This window comes from Nerophis lumbriciformis, linkage group LG16 (genome assembly GCF_033978685.3).
Source record: "Nerophis lumbriciformis linkage group LG16, RoL_Nlum_v2.1, whole genome shotgun sequence".
Taxonomy (NCBI): Eukaryota; Metazoa; Chordata; class Actinopteri; order Syngnathiformes; family Syngnathidae; genus Nerophis; species Nerophis lumbriciformis.
The window spans coordinates 15,008,841-15,024,330 of record NC_084563.2 but is presented as its reverse complement, the minus strand read 5'-3'; the positions used below and the strand labels follow the sequence as shown (position 1 = coordinate 15,024,330).

Here is a 15,490-nt window from a genome sequence, read left to right as displayed (position 1 = left end):
CGGGTCGTCGTTTGGTCAGTGGTCAACCATAAATTCATAAATTTACAATTTTACAGTCTGAAAGGGTTTAGGTACACTTATTTCCACCTAACCCAATTCAAAAACATTTTTTATTTTTAATTATAAAATTTCGAAAAGGTGTTTAACTATTGAGGTTACTTTTATTTAAAACATGCGTAAATGTCAGTCTTGCTTTTAAATGCTTTGATTTTTGAGGTCGCGACAACATAACTATAAAAAGCAACTAAACTAGGCTACCTGTGCTGCCTGGTCAGAATTTACCGCGCACTACCTACTGTGCTGTGCGCACGCAGCGGTGTGGTACAGCTTAGCATAGCAGCGGAGAAAACTTATCGAAAGCCCACAGCAAAGCCGAAAGACTTCCATAAGATGGGTAAGTGCGAGGTCAAGGATTCATGGCTCCAGAACGATCAATGCTTGAAGCCGGTGGATGGAAACGTATGAAGTGTTTAGGACCCTGATGTGGAGCCGTCTAGGAGGAAAGCGTTTGTACACATGGCGATAAAAGTGAATTAAATGATAATGTAAAAGTCAAAAATCAGGGATAAGTTCTTGTCAGAAGCTGCTGAAACACCACAAACACTTGCACAACTACACAAGGATCAAGTTAAAGGAGTGTTATGTGGGTCAAGTGGCTTCATTTGCCCAAGGAGATCGTACTATTACATATAGTAAGCGCACGCTCATTTCTCTGTGCTAGTAGTGTACCACAGCAGGAAAACTAACACATCATTCTCTTATATTATTTGTATTAATCACTCCAATAATTTCAGGTTGGCTTCTCCAAGTTTATACAGCAAGTGACATTAAAAGCTATAAAGTATTTACTCTCAGTTTATGGTGGAGGACAGCAAGCAAGATTTGCAAATGCCATCTTGTCATGCTTAAATAAAAACTAGTCCTTGTTTATTAGCAGTATGTTTTCAAAAAACAGGTAAAAATGTATGCACACATAGCAGATACAGAACGAACTGAGCAAATGTAAATGTTATCTACATGATTCACATACAAATTATTTCTTTTTTAGACAATTGCTCCGTCTCCACTCTGTTTGTCACAACTTTGTGCAGATACAGTAGTAGTACTCTACATGTTTTTATCTGTTTGCTACATTCTGACAGCCGCAAAAACACTGCAAAAGTAAACCAAGTTTGTTATGTATACAAAATATAAGATATGTATATATATATATATATATATATATATATATATATGTATATTTATATATATATATATATATATATATATATATATATATATATATATATCATATGTTGAAAAAACAAACATTAAAAAATGTAATCATCACTTTAAGTCCTTTAACGGCTATACAATTATAAAATGATGTTGCTGAAAAGAAGGTATGTCTGATGTTTTTTGTTTTTTTCTGACCGTCCAAAATGTCGACCCACACACGAAGGACGGAGGGTTCTCTGTTTATCGTCTGATCTTGAAAAAGTTGAAAAACTTATTGGGGTGTTACCATTTAGTGGTCAAGTGTACGGAATATGTACTTCACTGTGCAACCTACTAATAAAAGTCTCAATCAATCAATGAAAGAAAGCGTCTAAAATTGAATACGTTGGAAAAACTGTTTTTTTTAAAAATAAAAATGTGTAAAAAATTAATTTAAAAAAATCCCAGTCCACTAGCATCCTCATTCACAACACATTCTCTTAGATTTCCATGTGATGATACATGTTCACATTTTTTATTGACTGTATCTAAAAAAGATAAAAATATATTTTTATTTAAATGAAGATATGAAATAATCCTAAATGAAATATAATGACTTGGTTTATATTATTGTATACACTAGGTCATAAAATCAGTGTCAGTTGAGTCGGTCCATAGGTTGCCTGTAGGGATTTTTAATGTCCAGCAGATGTCAGTATTTCGTGACACAGTATCGGCACAGTATCAGTACAGTTTTGCAATGTGTCGAAACGCTTCATGACGCCTCATCAACCCATCACTAGCATCAAGTGTTCATTCAAGGCTAAGGCAAAATATTGAGATACTGTATATATATCGTGTATCGTGACATGGATATTAAAAAAAGACCATATCGCCCAGGCCTAACGAGATGTCGATGATCTTCAGCACGGTTTCGAAAGCGACACGCTAATGTGAAAACCTGCCGTCACACGGTCATATTCCTGTCTCATTCAGAGTCGCGGCGAGCAGCTAGTTTGGCCGTAATGGCCTCATTCGATTACAACGTGTAAAGTACTCCATTAGTTTCTGTGTTCATGAATCATTAAGCGCGGCCCATGATCAGCCGGCTTGATGATGAACTGCGGATCGGGGAAATGGAAAGCTGAGGAGCTGCTCGAGGTCACGCTGGATACAATATTCCCAAAGGCCCACATTAGGGTGGTCTTAATATTTGATAAATTGTCTGGTAGAAAGGATAGATTGACTGCCAGATGAGGACGTGGTATATTTCCAAGACATATCCAATTATATCAAGACAGTAAGAACATGTGAAAAATCATTACAATTAGTTTCCGTATTACAGAGAATGTCGATAAAATGTATTGCATATGTATAAACCATATTGTTTCCAACAGTACACATTATCACTGTTTGGTTAATGATGAAATAAAAACCTACATTTTTACAGAGATTTCTACCTCCAAACTGTGTTTTTATAAGGAAGCGCGTCTGTCAACGAGATGCTGCTGCCAACAGAATCGTCGCACTTCTGTCGGTCATTTCTAATTTATCGTCGTCGGAGATCATGGAGCAGCCTCAGGCAAAAAGAAAGATTTCCGCCGTGTGGGAATATTTTGATCATATATCGGAAAATAATGTATTTGTGTTAATTTCCTCGTCGTTTCATCCTCTTCTCTCAAAGATTCCACTTGATCTATTAGAATTCAAAATCTCTTCAAAATGATTCTTAGTTTACTATTCATATTTTCTGCAGGTTAAATGTCTCATTTGTACGAATTGTCGTACATTAACAAATCCACCTCCTCAATGCTGTCAGCCGGAGAAATAATAACTAAGAAGAGAAATCGTTTAAAATTTAATACGTTGGAAAAACAGTTTTTTTAAAATAAAAATGTGTAAAAAAAAAACAAAAAAAAAACATTCCCAGTCCACAAGCATCCCCGTTCACAACACGTTATCTTAGATTTCCATGTTATGATACATGTTCACATTAGATTGTATCTAAAAAAGATAAAAACCTATTTTTATTTAAATGAAAATATGAAATAATTAGGGATGTCCGATAATGGCTTTTTGCCAATATTCCGATATTGCCCAACTCTTTAATTACCGATATCGATATCAACCGATACCGATATCAACCAATATATACAGTCGTGGAATTAACACATTATTATGCCTAATATGGACAACCAGGTATGGTGAAGATGAGGTACTTTTTAAAAAAATTAATAAAATAAAATAAGTTAAATAAATTAAAAACATTTTCTTGAATAAAAAAAGAGTTAAACAATATAAAAACAGTTACATAGAAACTAGTAATTAATGAAAATGAGTAAAATTAACTGTTAAAGGTTAGTACTGTTAGTGGACCAGCAGCACACACAATCATGTGTGCTTACGGACTGTATCCCTTGCAGACTGTATTGATATATATTGATATATAATGTAGGAACCAGAATATTAATAACAGAAAGAAACAACCCTTTTGTGTGAATGAGTGTAAATGGGGGAGGGAGGTTTTTTGGGTTGGTGCACTAATTGTAAGTGTATCTTGTTTTTTATGTTGATTTAAAAAAAACAAAAAAACAAACGATACCGATAATAAAAAAAAAACATACCGATAATTTCTGATATTACATTTTAATGCATTTATTACTAGAAATAATCCTAAATGAAATACAATGACTTAGTTTATATTATTGTATATACTAGGTCATAAAATCAGTGTCAGTTGAGTCGGTCCATAGGTTGCCTGTAGGGATTTTTAATGTCCAGCAGATGTCAGTATTTAGTGACACAGTATCGACACAGTACCAATACAGTTTTGCAATGTGTCGAAACGCTTCATGACGCCTCATCAACCCATCACTACCGTGCACTAGTGATGGGTCCGGCAACACCGATGCATCGGCGCATGTGTCGAGCTCAGAGCAAAACCCTGTGTCGGTGCGCGTACCGCTTTTAGAAAGTCACGTGACCGATCATGAGCTGTTTTGGTCACGTGACCGATACGCAAACTGTGTCGCACTGACGCCTCCTCTGTGACCTGTGTGCGGGTCTTTTCTACAGCCGGAGAAATAACTAAGAGAAATCGTCTAAAATGTAATACGTCGGAAAAACTTTTTTTTAATTTTTTTTTATAAAAATGTGTAAAAAAATTAAATTAAAAAAATTCCCAGTCCACAATCATCCACAACACGTTCTCTTAGATTTCCATGTTATGATACATGTTCACATTATTTATTGACTGCATCTAAAAAAGATAAAAATATATTTTTATTTAAATGAAGATATGAAATAATCCTAAATGAAATACAATGACTTGGTTTATATTATTGTATATACTAGGGCAGGGGTCACCAACGTGGTGCCCGCGGTCACCAGGTAGCCCGTAAGGACCAGATGAGTCGCCCGCTGGACTGTTCTAAAAATAGCTCAAAGAGCAGCATTTACCAGTGAGCTGCCTATATTTTTTAAATTGTATTTATTTACTAGTAAGCTGGTCTCGCTTCGCTCGACATTTTTAATTCTAAAAGAGACAAAACTCAAATAGAATTTGAAAATCCAAGAAAATATTTTAAAGACTTGGTCTTCACTTGGAATAAGCGGTAGAAAATGGATGGGTCTTCACTTGTTTAAATAAATTCATTTATTTTTTACTTTGCTTCTTATTACTTTTAGAAATACAATTTTAGAGAAAAAATACAACCTTAAAAATGATTTTAGGATTTTTAAACAAATAAACCTTTTTACCTTTTAAATTTCTTCCTCTTCTTTCCTGACAATTTAAATCAATGTTCAAGTATTTTTTTTATTTTTATTATTGTAAAGAATAATAAATATTTTAGCTTCTGTTTTTTTGATAAAGAATATTTGTGAAATATTTCTTCAAACTTACTATGATTAAAATTCAAAAAAATTATTCTGGCAAATCTAGAAAATCTGTAGAATCAAATTTAAATCTTATTTCAAAGTATTTTGAATTTCTTTTAAAATTTTTGTTCTGGAAAATCTAGAAGAAATACTGATTTGTCTTTGTTAGAAATATAGCTTGGTCCAATTTGTTAAATATTCTAACAAAGTACAGATTGGATATTAACCAATTTAAAACAAAAATCAAAATTCTAAAATGTATCTTAATCAGGAAAAATTACTAATGATGTTCCATAAATTATTTTTTTAATTTTTTCAAAAAGATTCAAATTAGCTAGTTTTTCTCTTCTTTTTGTCGGTTGAATTTTTAATTTTAAAGAGTCGAAATTGAAGATAAACTATGTTTCAAAATTTTATTTTAATTTTTCTCGTGTTTTCTCCTCTTATAAACTGTTCAATTAAGTGTTTTTTTCATCATTTATTCTCTACAAAAAACCTTCCGTAAAAGGAAAAAAAAATGTACGACGGAATGACAGACAAAAATACCCTTTTTTTTTTTTATATATATACATTTATTTATTTAGCTATTTTTGTTTAAATCACACTTACGTGTAACTTACAAATGACAATATATTTATTTATTTAAGTGTGTATCAAACTGGTAGCCCTTCGCATTAATCAGTACCCAAGAAGTAGTTTTTGGTTTCAAAAAGGTTGGCGAACCCTGTACTAGGGCATAAAATCAGTGTCAGTTGAGTCGGTCCATATGTTGCCTGTAGGGATTTTTAATGTCCAGCAGATGTCAGTATTTAGTGACACAGTATCGACACAGTATCAATACAGTTTTGCAATGTGTTAAAACGCTTCATGACGCCTCATCAACCCATCACTACCGTGCACTAGTGATGGGTCCGGCAACACCGATGCATCGGCGCATGCATCGAGCTCATAGAGCGAAACCCTGTGTCGGTGCGCGTACCGCTTTTAGAAAGTCACGTGACCGATCATGAGCTGTTTTGGTCACGTGACCGATGCGCGAACTGTGTCGCACTGACGCCTCCTCTGTGCCCTGTGAAAGGGTATTTTCTACAGCCGGAGAAATAATAACTAAGAAGAGAAAGCGTCTAAAATTGAATACGTTGGAAAAACTGTTTTTAAAAAAAAATAAAAATGTGTAAAAAAAAAAAAAAAATTCCAGGTCCACAAGCATCCTCATTCACAACACGTTCTCTTAGATTTCCATGTTATGATACATGTTCACATTATTTATTGACTGTAGCTAAAAAAGACAAAAAATATATTTTTATTTAAATGAAGTTATGAAATAATCCTAAATGAAATACAATGACTTGGTTTATATTATTGTATATACTAGGTCAGTGGTTCTCAACCTTTTTTCAGCAATGTACCCCCTGTGAATTTTTTTTAATTCAAGTACCCCCTAATCAGAGCAAAGCATTTTTGGTTGAAAAAAAAAAAAAAGATAAAGTAAAATACAGCACTATGTCATCAGTTTCTGATTTATTAAATTGTATAACAGTGCAAAATATTGCTCATTTGTAGTGGTCTTTCTTGAACTATTTGGAAAAAAAGATATACAAATAACTAAAAACTTGTTGAAAAATAAACAAGTGATTCAATTATAAATAAAGATTTATACACATAGAAGTAATCATCAACTTAAAGTGCCCTCTTTGGGGATTGTATTAGAGATCCATCTGGATTCATGAACTTAATTCTAAACATTTCTTCACACACAAAAAAAATCTTTATCAATATTTATGGAACATGTCCACAAAAAATCTAGCTGTCAACACTGAATATTGCATTGTTGCATTTCTTTTCACAGTTCTTTTTGACATAAATTTTAGTGACAAACCTGAGCTTGTGCTTCACTGAGTTTATGACCTTACATTCATATTTTGTTGAAGTATTATTCAATAAATATATTTATAAAGGATTTTTGAATTTTTGCTATTTTTAGAATATTTTAAAAAAATCTCACGTACCCCTTGGCATACCTTCAAGTACCCCCAGGGGTACGTGTACCCCCATTTGAGAACCACTGTACTAGGTCATAAAATCAGTGTCAGTTGAGTCGGTCCATAGGTTGCCTGTAGGGATTTTTAATGTCCAGCAGATGTCAGTATTTAGTGACACAGTATCGACACAGTATCAATACAGTTTTGCAATGTGTCGAAACGCTTCATGACGCCTCATCAACCCATCACTACCGTGCACTAGTGATGGGTCTGTCAACACCGATGCATCGGCGCATGCGTCGAGCTCATAGAGCGAAACCCTGTCGGTGCGCGTACCGCTTTTAGAAAGTCACGTGACCGATCATGAGCTGTTTTGGTCACGTGACCGATACGCGAACTGTGTCGCACTGACGCCTCCTCTGTGCCCTGTGAGCGTGTCTTTTCTACAGCCGGAGAAATAACTAAGAGAAATCGTCTAAAATGTAATACGTCGGAAAAACTTTTTTCTTTTTTTTTTTTTATAAAAATGTGTAAAAAAATTAAATTAAAAAAATTCCCAGTCCACAATCATCCACAACACGTTCTCTTAGATTTCCATGTTATGATACATGTTCACGTTATTTATTGACTGTATCTAAAAAAGATACAACTATATTTTTATTTAAATGAAGATATGAAATAATCCTAAATGAAATACAATGACTTGGTTTATATTATTGTACATACTAGGGCAGGGGTCACCAACACGGTGCCCGCGGTCACCAGGTAGCCCGTAAGGACCAGATCAGTCGCCCGCTGGCCTGTTCTAAAAATAGCTCAAAGAGCAGCACTTACCAGTGAGCTGCCTCTATTTTTTTAATTGTATTTATTTACTAGCAAGCTGGTCTCGCTTTGCTCGACATTTTTAATTCTAAAAGAGACAAAATTCAAATAGAATTTGAAAATCCAAGAAAATATTTTAAAGACTTGGTCTTCACTTGGAATAAGCGGTAGAAAATGGATGGATGGATGGGTCTTCACTTGTTTAAATAAATTCATTTATTTTTTACTTTGCTTCTTATTACTTTTAGAAATACAATTTTAGAGAAAAAATACAACCTTAAAAATGATTTTAGGATTTTTAAACAAATATACCTTTTTACCTTTTAAATTTCTTCCTCTTCTTTCCTGACAATTTAAATCAATGTTCAAGTAAATTTATTTTTTATTGTAAAGAATGATAAATATTTTAGCTTCTGTTTTTTCGACGAAGAATATTTGTGAAATATTTCTTCAAACTTACTATGATTAAAATTCAAAAAAAAATTATTCTGGCAAATCTAGAAAATCTGTAGAATCAAATTTAAATCTTATTTCAAAGTATTTTGAATTTCTTTTAAAATTTTTGTTCTGGAAAATCTAGAAGAAATACTGATTTGTCTTTGTTAGAAATATAGCTTGGTCCAATTTGTTAAATATTCTAACAAAGTACAGATTGGATATTAACCAATTTAAAACATGTCATCAAAATTCTAAAATGTATCTTAATCAGGAAAAATTACTAATGATGTTCCATAAATTCTTTTTTTTATTTTTTCAAAAAGATTCAAATAAGCTAGTTTTTCTCTTCTTTTTGTCGGTTGAATTTTGAATTATAAAGAGTCGAAATTGAAGATAAACTATGTTTCAAAATTGTATTTTAAATTTTTTCTTGTTTTCTCCTCTTTTAAACCGTTCAATTAAGTGTTTTTTTTCATCATTTATTCTCTACAAAAAACCTTCCGTAAAAGGAAAAAAAAATGTACGACGGAATGACAGACAAAAATACCCATTTTTTTTTATATATATACATTTATTTATTTAGCTATTCTTGTTTAAATCACACTTACATGTAACTTACAAATGACAATATATTTATTTATTTAAGTGTGTATCAAACTGGTAGCCCTTCGCATTAATCAGTACCCAAGAAGTAGTTTTTGGTTTCAAAAAGGTTGGTGACCCCTGTACTAGGGCATCAAATCAGTGTCAGTTGAGTCGGTCCATAGGTTGCCTGTAGGGATTTTTAATGTCCAGCAGATGTCAGTATTTAGTGACACAGTATCGACACAGTACCAATACAGTTTTGCAATGTGTCGTAACGCTTCATGACGCCTCATCAACCCATCACTACCGTGCACTAGTGATGGGTCCGGCAACACCGGTGCATCGGCGCATGCGTCGAGCTCATAGAGCGAAACCCTGTGTCGGTGCGCGTATCGCTTTTAGAAAGTCACGTGACCGATCATGAGCTGTTTTGGTCACGTGACCGATACGCGAACTGTGTCGCACTGACGCCTCCTCTGTGCCCTGTGAGCGGGTCTTTTCTACAGCCGGAGAAATAATAACTAAGAAGAGAAAGCGTTTAAAATTGAATACGTTGGAAAAACTTTTTTTTTTTTTTTTTATAAAAATGTGTAAAAAAATAATAATTTCCAGGTCCACAAGCATCCTCATTCACAACACGTTCTCTTAGATTTCCATGTTATGATACATGTTCACATTATTGACTATCTAAAAAAGACAAAAAATATATTTTTATTTAAATGAAGTTATGAAATAATCCTAAATGAAATACAATGACTTGCTTTATATTATTGTATATACTAGGTCAATGGTTCTCAACCTTTTTTCAGCAATGCACCCCCTGTGAATTTTTTTTAAATTCAAGTACCCCCCAATCAGAGCAAAGCATTTTTGGTTGAAAAAAAAAAGATGAAGTAAAATACAGCACTATGTCATCAGTTTCTGATTTATTAAATTGTATAACAGTGCAAAATATTGCTCATTTGTAGTGGTCTTTCTTGAACTATTTGGAAAAAAAGATATAAAAATAGCTAAAAACTTGTTGAAAAATAAATAAGGGATTCAATTATAAATAAAGATTTCTACACCTAGAAGTAATAATCAACTTAAAGTGCCCTCTTTGGGGATTGTACTAGACTAGAGCTCCATCTGGATTCATGAACTTAATTCTAAACATTTCTTCACAAAAAAAAAAAATCTTTAACATCAATATTTATGGAACATGTCCACAAAAAATCTAGCTGTCAACACTGAATATTGCATTGTTGCATTTCTTTTCAACAGACATTTTAGTGACAAACCTGAGCTTGTGTTTCACGGAGTTTATGAACTTACATTCATATTTTGTTGAAGTATTATTCAATAAATATATTTATAAAGGATTTTTGAATTGTTGCTATTTTTAGAATATTTTTTAAAAATCTCACGTACCCCTGGCATACCTTCAAATACCCCCAGGGGTACGCGTACCCCCATTTGAGAACCACTGTACTAGGTCATAAAATCAGTGTCAGTTGAGTCGGTCCATAGGTTGCCTGTAGGGATTTTTAATGTCCAGCAGATGTCAGTATTTAGTGACACGGTATCGACACAGTATCAATACAGTTTTGCAATGTGTCGAAACGCTTCATGAGGCTTCATCAACCCATCACTACCGTGCACATTTGTTGGGAAGCTCAACATGGACAAACATTTAATCTTGTTAGCCAGTGAAAAGCATGTGCTTAACAAACAAATTGTTACCTGTCACTCACCATGGCTCTGAACAGTTGACTAAAAGAGTCAGGGTGGGGTTGAGGGCTTTATATAGGCGAACACACCTGCATTCACTAATTAGGCCTAATTTGGGTCGAACCATGATCCTTAAAAGCTGGGTGTTACAGAAGGACACTGGACATTTGAAAGTTGTGTTGTCTAAGCCTGAATACACTGTGTACAAAACTGACTGCTCTACACATGCAAAAGTACTATGTGAATACTTTTTAGACATGCGATTGTTATTTATGGTGTAATTTACAAAATAACTCTTTTCTTAATTCCCCCTGTCAAATTGGTCCCAGCTAGTGGGAGGGGCTATGGGCTATTTAAGTTGGGAAAAAAATGCCGTTTTTCTGATAGTCTGCTGTCGGTCACTGCCAGAGGAGGTTCTCTGTCCTGAGCAAGAGTTTCGGTCTCCATGCATCAAACATCTACTGAGGTGACTATTTTGATGATGAGATTATGTTGTGTTCTAACCGGTTAAATTAATTTTGTAGAATGCTAATTGATTGTGCTAAATCTGTTTTGATTATTTAATTCTTTACTTTGACATATTTGATATGGACCTTTGTTTATGAATACATGTATTTTGTTATAATGGATGATTTACCTTTTGATTATTTTAAATATGCTTATTTTGATGAATTATATAGGCCTATTTAACGCATGCGACTTTGAAATGTATTTATGTACTATATATAATATACAATACTAATATTGCCTCTATTACTGTTACAGATTGTGGGTGTTTCTTCCTGTTCACTTTTTGGGATTTCAATAAATGTTTGTAAACTGTTACCAACTGCGTGCCTTGCCATCCTTGATTTGAAAGTCTGGTTTGCAAAGGTTACATTACCTTCACCCGAGCCGGGGTGTGACAATGCGATTTATCACGACTAAATATTTTAATCGTTTGACAGCCCTAATTATTATCAAATAAAAGTGAGCCCATTATTTCAAAATCAGACACAGATTTAAATTTTTTTGGCGTAGCTACTTATAAATACTAAAAATAAAGATGTGTGATTTTGCTAGTGCGTTATTTATTGCGCTTTTTGCGGCACGCAAACTCTAGCATGGTGGGATGCTAATGTTTAGTTCATTTTGCCTAAGTCATATTATTTGATACTTGACACTTGCTACTTATTTTCTTTTGATTTATTTTTTGCTTAAATTCATTGTTTTTTCTGCTTATCGTTTTTATATTTTTATTTTTTAGTACTTTGTCATATTTGATTATGGTACTTTTTTGTCACTTAGAATATTGTTTGTCTTTGGTACACTGTGTGCACTATATTGCCAAAAGTATTTGGCGACCTGCCTTGACTCTCATATGAACTTGAAGTGCCATCCCATTCCTAACCCATAGGGTTCAATATGTCTGTCCACCTTTTGCAGCTATTACAGCTTCAACTCTTCTGGGAAGGCTGTCCACAAGGTTACGGAGTGTTTAAGAATTTTCAACCATTCTTCCAAAAGTGCATTGGTGAGATCACACACTGATGTTGGTGGAGAAGGCCTGGCTCTCAGTCTCCGTTCTAATTCGTCCCAAAGGTGTTCTATCGGGTTGAAGTCAGGACTCTGTGCAGGCCAGTCAAGTTCATCCACACCAGACTGTCATCCATGTTTATGGACCTTGCTTTGTGCACTGGTGCACAGTCATGTTGGAAGAGGAAGGGGCCCGCTCCAAACTGTTCCCACAAGTTTGGGAGCATGGAATTGTCAAATGTTTTGGTATCCTGGAGCATTCAAAGTTCCTTTCACTGGAACTAAGTGGCCAAGCCCAACTCCTGGAAAAACCCCACACCATAATTCCTCCACCAAATTTCACACTTTCTACCACTTTGTGGCAGAGTTGCTGTTCCCAAACTCTTCCATTTTGTTATAAAGCTGACGGTTGACTTTAGAATATTTAAGAGTGAGGACATTTTACGACTGGATTTGTTGAACAGGTGGTATCCTATGACCGTTCCACGCTGGAAATCACAGAGCGGCCCATTCTTTCACAAATGTTTGTAGAAACAGTCTCCATGCCTAAGTGCTTGATTTTATACACCTGTGGCCAGGCCAAGTGATTAGGACACCTGATTCTCATCAAATACTTTTGGCAATAGTGTATATTATAGGCCATTAGTTTTATTTTTTGCAAAAAATGTATTTATATTGCTCTTTTTTTTTAATCTTTCGTATGTACATTATGTAAACTCAGTTATTTTAGTACTACTACATTTTATTATTGATCATGTTATACTGCATTGTAATCTTTTGTTTTGTGATTGTGATGTTTTTTTTTGCCTGGACCCCAGGAAGAATCGTCTCCACTGCGGTGTAGACTAATGTGGATCCTTGATAAACTAAACTACCTGATATAATTTCAGCTCGGCTTTGGCTTTTCAGCATTCGTACGCAATTTTTACTGAAAATAAATGGTCTAGTTGTGTATTACTGAATACAAGAATGAATACTATATCCAAAGCAGACATACTCTACATTTACTTTGACATAGATATACTATGGGACGTAGTGGGTAGAGCAACCGTGCCAGAAACCTGAGGGTTGCAGGTTCGCAGGTTCGCTCCCCGCCTCTTACCATCCAAAAAATCGCTGCCGTTGTCCTTGGGCGGGACACTTCACCCTTTGCCCCCGGTGCCACTCACACCGGTGAACTGAATGATGAAAGATAGGTGGTGGTCGGAGGGGCCGTTGGCGCAAATTGCAGCCACGCTTCTGTCAGTCTACCCCAGGGCAGCTGTGGCTATGAAAGTAGCTTACCACCACCAGGTGTGAATGATTAAAGGGTTCTACGTGTAAAGCGACTTTGGGTACTTAGAAAAGCGCTATATAAATCCCAGTTATTATATTGGCCAAAAGTATTTAGCCACCCGTCCAAATGAGGATCAGGTGTCCTAATCACTTGGCCCGGCCACAGGTGTATAAAATCAAGCACTTAGGCATGGAGACTGTTTCTACAAACATTTGTGAAAGAATGGGCCGCTCTCAGTAGCTCAGGGATTTCCAGCGTGGAACTGTCATAGGATGCCACCTGGGCAACAAATCCAGTCGTGAAATTCCCTCGCTCCTAAATATTCCAAAGTCAACTGTCGGCTTTATTATAAAAAAAATGGATGAACTTGACTGGCCTGCACACAGTCCTGACCTGAATCCGATAGAACACCTTTTGGGATGAATGGAGACAGAGCCAAATTAGTGTGTGACCTCACCAATGCGCTTTTGGAAAAATGGTGGACAATTCCTATACACACAACCTTGTGGACAGCCTTCTCAGAAGAGTTGAAGCTGTAATAGCTGCAAAAGGTGGATTGACATATTGAACCTTATGGGTTAGGAATGGGATGGCACTTCAAGTTCATATGTGAGTCAAAGCAGGTGGCCAAATACCTTTGGCAATATAGTGTGTATACAAATGATAGAAAATGAGGGTTTGTGATTTGTTTTTACTGTGTTTTAATGTTTTTTTGCAGTCTGGTTCGGCTCTACCAGCACGACCCGCATGTTGGTAATACTAGCAGAGGAGACACAATTTTACAAATAATTCCCTGACACCTCTCACCTCTTACTTTACGCCTCGGTACATGTCGTTTACATCACGGTGTCAAGCATCTCTCTGAACGGCGTCGCACACTATTCGGCTTCTTTCTCACCTGCGGCCGGCGGCGACCCCGACGCGCGCAAAATGAGTTTCGCCGATGAGTGACGAACAGCCCGGGAATGAAAAGTGACCGGCGTATTGTCGCGCCTCCCCCGTGAGCGGCAGCTTTCACTTAGAATGACATTGAAAAAAAAAAAAGTGTGATACAATCCGAGCCGGTCGGGGTAATGTTGTCAACAGCAGCGCCAGTAAACGAGACCGAAATACCAAGCGGGGCGTCTTTTATTGCAACAAGTGACAGCCGTGCCGCTTCAGTTTTTTTTTTTTTTGCATAAAATATCCGGCTTTATTCCCCTATGAGCAGTGCTCGTTCATTCAAGATTAGCATTCAAGCCAGCTCACGCTGTCGAGTTATGACCCAGCAATGGTCGGGTCCTTTGGCCTTTGCAAATCAACAAGAAAAGCCGAGAACCAAACGACGCGTCTATGACAGTACCCCCGTGCCTCGCCCAGTCTCCTGGCGAATGAGGTGTTGACAAGACAACCGTGGCTTATAATTGCCTACTTAACCTTGGCTCCATCAGTCTCAACACGACACACAACGCGTGCCAACAACCGATGTCTTTAGGGGCAATCGAATGGCGAAGGTACTGCGCATCAATTTGCCATCTCGTTATCATGATGTCAAAATGTAAACAGCACAATGAAAAGGACTGTTTAGATCGGGCCTATGCAACTTTTCATTTGGCGTGCCAAACAGGCTTGATGAAACCATTCAAACCGGGGTTGCTCATGTATGCAGTAGTCCTGCAGGGGGCAACAGCGAGGGATGTGTCACAAGCAGCAGTGGGGTGAGTAGAAGAAGACTATGCCCTAAATAAAACCCAAAATAAATTGCAAAAATCTAACTTTGAACAACGGCTGGACAACAAAGTATGAATTTTCTGCCCCGAGCAAGTGCTTAATTTGTTGTTTGTCGGCAGGCGATCAGAGCTCTAAATTTGACCAATAGAGGGCGATAACGCTACACCTTAGGTTTAATTAAAGTTAAAGTACCACTGACGTGGTGAAATTACCGTCTGCGTTTGACCCATCCCCTTGTTCCACCTCTTGGGAGGGGAGGGGAGCAGTGAGCAGCAGCGGTGGCCGCGCCCGGGAATCATTTTGGTGATTTAACGCCCAATTCCAACCCTTGATGCTGAGTGCCAAGCAGGGAGGTAATGGGTCCCATTTTTAGTCT

General features: G+C 36.1%; 1 long non-coding RNA gene across 1 annotated transcript in view; it reads right to left on the bottom strand.

The window, feature by feature from the left end:
• Positions 1–10,650, bottom strand: part of LOC133617372 (uncharacterized) — a 40,951-nt gene extending 30,301 nt beyond the window's left edge. Inside the window, exon 1 of the long non-coding RNA XR_009816988.1 lies at positions 10,626–10,650. This is a non-coding gene — a long non-coding RNA (uncharacterized lncRNA). The remainder of the gene's footprint in view (positions 1–10,625) is intronic.
• Positions 10,651–15,490: the final 4,840 nt, after the last annotated feature.